At 39.6% G+C, this 11900-nt stretch overlaps 1 protein-coding gene across 1 annotated transcript in view; it reads left to right on the top strand.

Annotated features, from left to right (window-relative positions):
* Positions 1–9441: 9441 nt before the first annotated feature.
* The window catches only part of LOC108053837 (irregular chiasm C-roughest protein), a 150859-nt gene continuing 148400 nt past the window's right edge, over positions 9442–11900 (top strand). The window contains exon 1 of the mRNA XM_044459708.1: positions 9442–10211. The gene's annotated coding sequence lies outside the window, so the exon portion shown is untranslated. The remainder of the gene's footprint in view (positions 10212–11900) is intronic.

Raw genomic sequence — 11900 nt, 5'->3', positions numbered from 1 at the left:
GTTTCGGCCAAGTCGCCTTAACTTTTCTAATTATGCGACACGATAATTAACTCAATTTTCTGTCAAGCGACAACAATAAGTGAGAGAGCAGCGATGGAAACAAAAGGCCAGGGAAAATGTCTGAATATCTCCACCAATGTGCAATGGCCATGGCCCAAAACAGTTGGCCAGCCGCCGAAAAAAGGCGGAGGATTTGGGGGGCCACAAAATGCCATAAAAACCGCCGAGTGAAGCTGAAGTTTCCAAATTGCTGCTCGATGTGGTCGGGTGGAAACGGAGGTCCTCTTTTTATACCCTTGCAGAGGGTATTATAATTTTGGTCAAAAGTGTGCAACGCAGTGAAGGAGACATCTCCGACCCTATAAAGTATATATATTCTTGATCAGGATCACCTCCTGAGTTGATATAGCCATGTCCGTCTGTCCGTCTGTCCGTCTGTCCGTCTGTCCGTCTGTCCGTCTGTCCGTCTGTCCGTCTGTCCGTCTGTCCGTCTGTCTGTCCGTCTGTCTGTTTCTACGCGAACTAGTCTCTCAGTTTTAAAGATATCGAACTGAAACTTTGCACACACCCTTCTTTCCTTTGCACGCAGTATATAAGTCGGAACGGCCGGGATCGGCCGACTATATCCTATAGCTGCCATATAACTGAACGATCGGAAATGCCATAACTTTGGTGTTTGTAAAGTAAGGAAGTTGGGATTTTCTATGGGTTTTGTATTTGGCTAATCAATCCGACATGCCGAATTTCATAAGGATCGGCCGACTATATCCTATAGCTGCCATATAACTGAACGATCGGAAATGCCATAACTTTGGTGTTTGTAAAGTTAGGAAGTTGGGATTTTCTATGGGTTTTGTATTTGGCTAATCAATCCGACATGCCGAATTTCATAAGGATCGGCCGACTATATCCTATAGCTTCCATATAACTGATTGATCGGAAATGCCATAACTTTGGTGTTTGTAAAGTTAGAATGTTGGGATTTTCTATGGGTTTTATATTTGGCTAATTAATCCGACATGCCGAATTTCATAAGGATCGGCCGACTATATCCTATAGCTGCCATATAACTGATTGATCGGAAATGCAATAACTTTGGTGTTTTTAAAGTTAGGAAGTTGGGATTTTTTATGAGTATTAAGAATGCATCATATGAATAATTTTGGAGAATATAATTTACAGAGTATTCTGCAAGGGTATATCAACTTCGGCTCCGCCCGAAGTTAGCTTTCCTTTCTTGTTTTCGTCCTCTTTTTTTGCTGAATTTGGCCGGAATAGCCCAAGCCGATGGTTCAAATGCAATGGCGTATAAGGTCCTTTGGCCGATATCGCGGCCAATGCCAATTTGGAAATGCTTTTGTTTGATTTCATTAGCTGGAAATGGCTTGAATAAATAAGTTATGTTCTTAAGTTGAGTAACGTACTCAATCGGTGGAATATTTATAAAGACACATTGTCTTAGAAGATAATAAAAATTCAATTTTATATTTGGGGGTAAAACTGAAATACAATGTTTTTTAACTTAATTTGTATGTACTTTTTGTTGGAATTTTGGTATTTAAATTTAGATAAAAGGGTATTTAACATCTCTTAAAATGTGTCTAACAATATGATTTAAAAAATACAAATTTTGTTATTATAATATACAAAGGCTTAAACATTATTATGATATAAAACTACTAATTGGATATTTCTAGATATATCTTTATGAGATTTTTAAAATTTTATCGTACAGATTAATTGTTAGTCTTATTTACCAAAAGACTTATTCAATTTCTTTCTTCTTTTCTTTTATAAAGATAGCAAAAGCAACTCAGTTCCTACTACTACGTATCCCCAGCATTGCGTACGTAGATTTGTCCTGCGTTATAAGAGTCCTTGTAATAAACTACCTACCTCATTTGCAATCACACGGCCCTCACAAAAGCCCCTCAACCGACAGACATTCAAAGGTTAACCACAAGTGCCTGGGACCCCATCGCAATGAAGGGCTCCCAAATGTGCGATTGTCTTCAGTTCTAGAACCCCAAATTTCAAGGAGCAAATCTTAAATTAGCCCAGTCACGATGCCAGCTGAAGCTATTAAAAATTGTGAAATAATTTCCAAGCACGCTCCAATGGAGCAATTGGGGATTGTCGCGGAGTGTGGCTGCAATTACTTTGATGGTGACTGCGGCCCTGATGATTATGATGATGACGCGCACGATACACGCGGCATGCAAATACCCCGACTTTCCCTCCGACTTTCACAATGGGAAGCGAAAGTCGGCAGATCAACCACCCACCTAAGCCTCTATCCGCGGGGGGCGGTCATGTCGAGCCTTTAATCAGGCCGCATTATCAGCGAGCTATGATATATAGCTATTTGCTTGATGACTCTGGGTGTGTTTGGGCACATCTGGCGCGATAGCAGGTCCCCAAGTGCTGATGAACTGGGCCAGTTCTCGATGACAGACTCGAGAAGTGCTCTCGGTGGTGCTAAATGAGTGCCAAGGGTTGGTCAATGTCTTCTCTGCAATTAACTTTAGGGTTTTTGAATCGCCGCGGCACTTGCTTCAATGGGTAATGAATCCTTTTGTAATGCGGCCATTACTTACGTGATACGGCGTTAAAGAAATTCGAAAGGGTAGCTTCAATGAGGTGCAAAGTCGATAAAACGCATGAAACACACTGATATCAAGTTTCAAAGGGAAATCTCAAGTATTTGATACAAAATTTAATTTCTCAGATTGTGTTAATTAATATTTAAAGCCGACACAATATTAGGTAACTTAATTTATTTGCTTTGTAATAATATCGTTTTGTTCGATAAGGACTAATCAATAGCAGTTATAAAAAAAATTAAAGAAGGAAAATATAAGTTAGTAACCAAAAGATCTACAAAAGTCTTATTTTTGATGTAGAAAATATTTATTTAAATTGAAATAAAAAATGTATTTTGTTTTGTTGGTACGTTTTGAAAAGAATTACAAAACAAGTTGTTTAACAATACATTTAAATAGATTATTTGAAAATAAATAGAGAATATGCTTTAAGTTTAATTTGCTAAGGGTTGGTATTATCGGCTTAAGAGACTCAGAGTTGAAATAACTTAAGAGCATATTAAAAATTTGAAATGAAAACTATAAGGAAAGTGAAGGGAAGCAACCAGAACTTAAGAAAAGTTTTAAAGGAAAAACTTTAAAGACCGAGAACGTAAAAATTAATGATATATAAAAGGTAAAGAAAAAAGTGAGTAAACAAGCCAAACCTTTGATAACTCAACCAAAAGCCTTACGTTCCAGTTTTCTTGCGACATAAGGATATCGGATGTAAGCCGGAAAGTATGGAAATCTGGGGGATGCGTGCAAATATTTGCCGATAATTATTCGCGGTAGCTTTAAGACGCTTTAAGGCGCGGGATGCCAAGGCCTGGCAAATATCGGATCACAAAGGAAAATCTTCTCACGCCCGGCTTCGTAGAGGATGACAAAAAAACCCCAAAGAAGCTGTCAAGCGTTGAATGTAAATGCCAGGCAGCCAGGAGATAAGCCCCAAGCCAAGTCGAGAGCCAAAAGCCCGGAGAAGTGTCGTTCTCATCGCTTTCGCATTGTCCTTGCGCGCGACTAAAATTAAAAAGAAGGAAAAATGATAAGGAATCGGCGCTGCCAACTTGACACAATGAACTTAATATTAATATGAAGTAAATAAAGGCACCGCCAAGTGTTGAAGTCGAGAGTCCTGGAAGTAAAGTAGGGAGGGGGTTTGGATAGGGAGCAGTCAAGTGAACTCGGCGGGTCGAGTGTATTATGGAGTGCCTGTGTGGCTTGTATGTGTTGAAAAGATTTACGAGCCCGAAATTCGAACAAAACTTTAAGAGAGTGAGCCATAAATTAGCCAAGGGGTTGGGGCGGGGGGAATGGAAAACCGAGAGAAATAAGGAAACCCCGACTTCGAGTCTAGTATTTTGACAGGGCCCGACCACGCCCCCTGCATCCCTCCAGGCTCAACCCCTTTCAACGTTATCCCTTATCCTTTATGGTTATTGTGTGCAATTCGTGGTGGCTTCACCTTTTTTTTTTTTTTTTTGTTCTGCCTGGCGCACCGTCGCTTATTGTTATTGATGTTGTTATCAGTCGCAATTATTTTTTTGATTTACACAATTCGATGGCCGTGGCATTTCGGTGACAATTTTCTCGCCTCGTTTTGCGGTTGGGAAAAAGGCTGGAAAAATCGCCCGGCTCATTTGGCCTGGCTTAGTGTGGGTGAGGTCCTTTTCGCCGGGGTTTTCCCATTACCCATTTCCCTGTCCGCCACTCGCCCTTTGCATTATTGACAGTTGTTGTGGAATAATCAGATTTAAAACGTTAAATGTCGTCGCTACTTGGGCGGTTTCCCAGTTTTCCCTTCGCCTTCTACTTCTCCTTCCAATGCCATTTCCCCAGCTCCATTTTCATTTTGGGCCCTGCCATATTTTGCCCGCCATTGTCTTCGGCTTTTATCTTTTATTTTCTGTTTGGCTTATTTTGGGAACATTTGCCAGCACAGAGATTGGCTTTGAATTTAAGTAGCAATTTCCTGTTTTGTTTCTGTCCCCGTTGTTCATGTCATGTAATGAATGTGGAAATATGTTGGCGGATCTGCGATGAGGGTTTTTGAAAGGATATTACCCTGCGCAGGTTTACCAGCGATAATTTGGGATTATACTGGCAGGCAATAAAATTGATTGTGTTAAATTGTAATTGCTGAAATTTGAATTTGTTTAGAATTGTGTTGATGTTAATAATTGAATGTGGTATGAGTTAGATTAAATATATTATATTAAAGGGTTTAAATAAAAATAAATTATTTATTACAATTTCCAACATTAAAGCTTAGTAATAAAAGTTCAGGGCCACACTGACCTATGTTAAAATTTATTATTAATTCATTATTTCTAAGACTAAAGTGGGTCTTATAATTTAGTTAATTGGTTACTTAGACACATCATAAATTTTGTTCTAAATAATATAAAATTTGGCACAGCTCCATTTAATAAAAGTTATAAAAAAAAATTATAAAGTACGTGCAAAATTTAATGCAAAGAAAAACTAATATTAAAATTGATTAATACAAAAGTGAATCCCAACTAATGCTCGTTAAAGGGTCACATTATAAACCGAATTGGAGTTTCCTGATCGATAGCACGTCTTTGTGCACCTACATTTTGTAGGAATTTTGCGCTAATGAACCCCCAAGGTGGTCAAATTGACTTAAACTACTTAATGAAGCGTTCCGAATGTAATCCCCGGCAATAACATACTCCAGCATAATTACACCACTAGTCAAATTTCAGGCAATCTCGGCTCGCAGCATAAGCCCGAGCAAGGTGTTGTCTTATTTCGCATAAGCCGCTTACCGCTTTCCCCTCCATATATGGCCAAATCCCCGGCCCCTTCACCAAAACGAGACCCCATTACGTAATGCATTCGAAGATATTTGCAGAGGTGGGCCATTGGGTGGTGGTGGTGGTGGTATGTCTTCACTTTCGAGGGAATACGACACATCCCCACACCCTCACCCTGGCATAATCAAATTCAATTGCTCATTGAAAACATTAAACTGTTTATTTTTGGATGGGCGCAATGGAAAGTGGGCGGGGCCAGGAGGCGGCTCAAGTGGCAAGGCACTTCATCATGCCGCCTAATCATTTGACCCACTTGAGAGTTGTGCAAATACTTTTTACATTAGAGTACCAGCCACCCACTTGCCATCGCCATACGACACACGAGCCGGTCTAATCCTTTCAAATGTCGGAGTCACAAATGGAGACACGGAGTGGGGTGGGGGGTTGAAGGAAAAGGAGACGGAGTCCTTGGCAGTTTTGCATGCATGCAGCGGGGGTAAGAGGAATTGGGGGTGGTGCACAAGTGAAGACAAGGAATTCGGAAAATCTCAGCTCAGTGTCAGGTTGCACGTTGAAAATTTGTCGTCATCGTGTCTCGCACACAAAAATGGCGTTAAGCATAGAATTTTGCCCAGGACAAGGTAAAGGGAATAAGGTGCGGTCCTGGCGAATGGGAATGGTACCGGGATGATGGGTGGTGGGTGGTTTTGAGGACTACGGACTACGGACTCCGGACTACGAAATGCGGAATACGGACTACAAGCCCGGGCCAAAGACAAACACATCATAGAAAAGGAGAGAAGACGATGCGCCTTGGCTGCGGCTCAAGGATAAGGCAAGAAATAATAAATTATATTTTCCCTGATTTGTGTTCGTTGCCTTGAAGCTTTCTCTTTCTCTCCCTCTCTCTCTCTGCCAGTTTTCTCTCCTTGGGAAATTATTTTGCAAAATTTACTTTTCCTCAAAAGCCGTAGAACAACAATAAAAATTATTAAACTACAAGCACTTTGAGGCTGTTGGTTTTTGAATGAATTTTCTGTTGTTGTTCAATAAGATGCAAAGAGAACTGGCACTCCAATCTTGGCTCACTGGAAAATGCACTGCGCAGAGAGAGAAAACACGAGGAAAACCCAGAAGAGAAAAGCGCTCTCTTAAACGATTTCAGGGTTGCCAGCTGTCGTTACAATTAAACATTGATGAATGTTGTCTGAGGTGTTTCCCAGAATTCGGGGTTCATCTACCCTTCATTTGAGTGGCTGCAATAGTTCCCATATTTCCACATGACTTGCCACTTTCGCAGTCTTATTAGTTGCGCTTTTAAGAACGTTTAAGAGGCGCTTCTGGGGTCAGAGTTCATTGATAGATAAACATAAACTCTTGAACAAACACAAATGTGAACTCAACGCGTGGCAAATTTAATTTCGAATCCAAGTTTTTAGCTCCGTCATTGGGGTTTGGCATTTTCGCTGCAAGTCACTGTCAAGGCGAAACGCAAACAAAATTGCATTTTCTGCGGAAAAATTTGTACTGGTTATGGAAGCTTTCTTTTATACACGGTATGCTTAGAGTTTGGGGTATAATAGATTCGTTACAAGCTACTATACTAAAAACAATTTTTTTAGAAGCAAAGATTAAAGGAATTTTGAGATATTAGTTGCTAATTTGAATATTATAAAAAAAAGAGTTTCCCCCATTACTATGCAATAGGGTTGCAAGGACGAGTATCGGGTATTTTTTTGGTCGGGACAAGCTTACTACTTTTTTATATTTTTCTCCTGTTCCTTGGGTCTCTGGACTTGGGATTATCGCAGAGAAAAAATCGCATTTAAGTGGCAACAATTGTCAGGCAGATGCAGCAGCATCAACCCCCGGAGTTGAACCCGAAATCTGAACCCGAAACTCCTCGAACCCCTCGCTCCCTCTCGTTCGCTCCTGTGGCAACCGCAACAATAGCAATACCGGCATTATGACTATGTGTGACTGCAATGGCAATGACATTTCGCCCCCCCCTCTCTATCGCTCCCATTGTCTCCTGCTTGGCTCATTTTTCACATATTTTTCGCAAAGTTGAAACTATTTTTGGGACGCACTGGGGTTGCAGTTTTTGTTATTGTTGTCGTCCGGCGACAGGCACTCGAATCCTTTAATTGGTTTTATTTTTAATGATGTTTAGGCGAGACGCGTACTATGTATGTATATACAAGTAGCGGTGGAGATTCTATCCCTCGACTGCCCACGCTCGCCTGCAATTATTTATGTAAATTCTGGGCGTTGCATTGACGTGATTTATGTCGCCTTTCTTTTATCGCCACTTTCCAGAGGAGTTTGCTGTAAAAACAATTAAGCAGCTAATTGACTGGAGGAGTATCGTATATACGCAGATATATAAACAAAAACAGGGAATGAAAAATGAAAATAGGGTCTAGCAAGCCAATTGATTTCGGTAGCTTACTTTGTATCGCATTCTTTAAGTGTTTTCAAATGAAGTGCCGGAAGCGGGTGTCAAATGAATATTTTAAATTGATATTCATTTTGGGCATGTCTGTTTAAAGTACCTCTGAAAGATCTATTGATAAATAAACTATACAAAATATATACAGGCAATATTTCAGCGCTTCAGACTTTAAAATGTTCGTTATTTAAAATCTAAAAACTAAATAAGAATAAAATACTAATAAAAACTTATGAAGTAAGTTTGTTTTTAGTTTTTTTTCATGTTTAGATATAATAGAAAATACCATAACATTTTTCAAACATACATATGTGCTTATCTAAAAAGTAGAATTGGCTTAAATACAGAATTAAATAATGGCTGTCGTTTATCAACATCTCTTATATTATCCATTAAACGTGAAATATTCAATTAATTATGAAGTATTGTGAATTCTTACAATCTATTTTCCAATGATATATTCATAATGCTTGCTTTAATAAAAATATGTTTTTAGCTTTTGAGTGTGATTTATTCTAATTGATTTATGGCAAATGTTAATGTTGAAGCACAAGGCATTAAAAATGGATTAATCAAAAATTTTGACAGTAATGGACTCTTAAATAAATTCTTAATTTTTTTGACATTTTTTAATATTAATATTTGTGACCTGTTTTACTTTAACGGGACAATATACAGTAAATTATACTATGCATTTGACGTGTTTTTATGATAATATTTTTTATATCTGATATATTTTAATAATACATGATTTGTTGAGTGCAGTAGAAGCACTCTCATTTGACCTTGCATATTATTATCCTTTTTTTCTTTTTTGATTTACTCGAACTATGAATGATTTTTTCCGCCTCTGACCATTTAAAATCCTGGTGGTATCACAAATGTATTAATGATGTTAAATTGGCGTTCGTTCTTTTGTACTTCCCATAATATGCTAAATCATTGTCCTTTTTTCTATTTTTTTAAATTTGATATATTTTAATAATACATGATTTGTTGAGTGCAGTAGAAGCACTCTCATTTGACCTTGCATTTTATTCTATTTTTTCTCTTTCTCTATGAATGATTTTAGCCGATTTCAGCCTCTGAACAGATATTATCCTGCAGCTATTACAAATGTATTAATGATGTTAAATTGGCCCTGTCCTTCGGCAGCTCCCATAATGTCCTTTGTCGTGCGCAGAACCCTTTCACCTGCACTCAGCAGGCACAACAGGTGTGTCCTTGTCGTAGGGCGTAAGGACAGGAGTCGCTCGGCCCGTCAAGCCGTCAGTCCATCAGTCCGTCCGATTGTCACTCTGTCATGCCGCCACTCTGAACGCTTCAGTGCACATTAACACCCAAGTCAAGACATAATTTATAAGCAAATGCAGTTAAGTTTCCTCTGGAGGATCTCGGTTGCCGGCAATTGCGATGAAGTATCTCATCTCATCCCCGAGAGTCTGGCGAATGCCGCCAAACACATGGAGAGCAAGTTCCTGAGAGGAGAGGAAAATAGAGAGCGCAACTCTCTCGCTGGAAATCGTATAACACTCGGGTGTAAGTTGTATAACACACGATGCCGATAGGCATATCTCCCCCATATATCCTCGCTGAGCGCTGCCGTTAGTTTGCGAGCGTTGGTCGTCAGCATCGGACGTGCGTCGTGGCGAATAAATATTTACCATAGTTGTGGAAAATCGCAGCGGAGCGTGCGGCGTGCGTAAAAGTCTCCGGAATTTGCACTTAACATTTTCGCAAAATAACTAAATAAAATCAATGCAGCGAATGTACAAATGACAGTCGGCGAGGCGACTCATTAAAACAATTTACCCAGACACGATAAATACGGACCATAAATACGAGGACACAACAGGGTAAACATAATTAATGACGCTGCTACTGTTGTTGTGAAGTGCGTTCGTGTGTTAAATAAAAATCCAAATTAATTGCATTTCAAGCATTTTTAAATACGCATCGAGTGCCGCTGTCAATCGGCTGGATTTTCTGCGGTTTCACTGGGGCGAACATAAACAACAGAGCTCTGGATCCGAATCAGCATCCGAATCTGAATCAGAACTCAAGTGGAGTGTTGTGAGTGTGGCCAGCGTTTCGGTGGGTCGCTTGTTGTGCGCGCAATTTCCGGTTTCCGCTTCCGCCGGAGCAACGTCCGTGTCCGGCCGACTAGGCGCAACATTAATTTGCCAGCAGCAAAAGAGTAATAACAGCTCACACAACAACAACAACAAAAAAATTCCGAGTTTTTTTGGCCAAAAGATAAACAAGACAGAAAAGTGCTCCATTTCCGTCTAAAGAGTAGACTTAAGCTCTTAGAATAATATTGAAAAATATTTAAATATACGAAAACTCAAGTCGGTCTAAAAACGTTTCTACAAAGTGATACCTACTTAACAGGTTAGTTTGGCTTACAATTAGTTTATTTTAAAAAAGAACACTGGTGGATATATTTTACGCTAAAAAGTTGTACCTACTTAGCTGGTTTGTTTCGCTTATGAATCCTGAAATCCCTGAGTGGATTATTTATATCGTGAAATACTTTCGGCATTTAATTTCATGCCCAGCGCCCAAAAGTATGCAGCAAGCATATTTCAGGCGTGGCAGGTTGTTGGCACAAGGAGCGAAAAGAGGCAAAAACAAAACGAAAACGAAACGAAATGAAATGACAAAAGCTGGGTGCCAGTGTATGTGTGTGTGTGTGTGTGTGCAAGACAAGCAATAAAATGGCGAGCGAGCGCCAAGTTTTTGCGCGCCAAAAAGCGTGCAACAACGCGAGTGGCAGCTATGTTTATGTGCCACATAAAACTAGCGCGGCCATGTCGCATTGTTGGCTGAACGGACCAGAAGAAAAGACGGTCACACAGAGAGAAATTGATTAGGGAAAGTTAAATATTTTATACAATTCTAGCCAGCTAAGAAAAAATCGGATTTATTAAGTTATCTCATTAGCATATTCTAAAATATCCTTGAATTTTAAAACTAAACATAATGAATTTCCATGCACTTCAGTTTAATCTTTAATTTAGGTAAATTATTTAATAATTAAATTAAAAACACAACAAAGGTGACCACTTTTTCAGCACATTGCAAGTTGGCTTTGTATTTTAATCGAAAATAATTAAAATTGCTGAAGTTTGTTGGCCAATTTGTTCATTTATACGAGGAGTGAAAGGATTTTTTCTGTGCAGAACATAGCGAACCGGTAAACCAGGGTTCCTGGCCGTTTTATTTTATGAACTTTTATTATTATATTTGCCTTCACTTCTGCTGTGCGTTTTGCAGCACTCTCCACTCCTGGCTTTAGTAAACAATAATCATAATAATCGTAATCACAGGGCAGAAAGCAGAAAGCGGAGAACGGAGAGCAAGAAAGCAGGGCAAACAATGAGCCGGAGTCGCTGGCCTTTTTGTGCTGCCTGTTTTTAGGCGCTGTTTTCGCACGTGTTTGTTCGCACCTAGTCAGGCACTAACACTAGCACGATTGCATTCAAAAACACACTCACACACACACAGGCACACACGCTCACATTCTCAAAGAGGTCCTATTGTTGTCGTCCTGTCGCACTAAATTGCGCACAATTGAAAGCATACTTTCAGGCGCCCGAGCATTTAGTGTGCAGTTTTGAATGCCCTGCACTCCCGACTCATCTCTCGTCCTTATTTATCGCACTTCTCCTCTTAGAAATCCCCAAAGGACGTCTGCCGTTGCCCTTTTCACATTCTTTTTGGCGCAGTGTGTAAAAGGTTTTTATTATTAAATATGGCAAGGGGCATTAAATATTTCTTGGCTGTCAAGGTTTCAGCTGCAAGATTACCTAGGGGAATGCTTGTTTTTCGGTTTTATTTTTACATCCGCTTTGCTCGAGAAATCCTTAGCGCTTTTGTGTTCTTTAACTTGCGTCGAAATTAAATTAAACCCAGATAATTGGGATGTTTGAAAAGTTTGGCTTGCCAAAAATTCCTCAGCTCGGCTAATTGACCTCAATTCAGCTAATCGATAATGCTACAGCTGCATTCCGGCCCCTTTGTCTTTGGCCATAATTTCATTAGGTTTGGGGGCCAGTCTACCGAAAATGTTTTCTCTCT

This window comes from Drosophila rhopaloa, unplaced genomic scaffold, assembly GCF_018152115.1.
Source record: "Drosophila rhopaloa isolate 14029-0021.01 unplaced genomic scaffold, ASM1815211v1 contig_115, whole genome shotgun sequence".
NCBI lineage: Eukaryota > Metazoa > Arthropoda > Insecta > Diptera > Drosophilidae > Drosophila > Drosophila rhopaloa.
The sequence above is the reverse complement of the archived record's forward strand: the minus strand, read 5'-3'. Positions and strand labels throughout refer to the sequence as shown.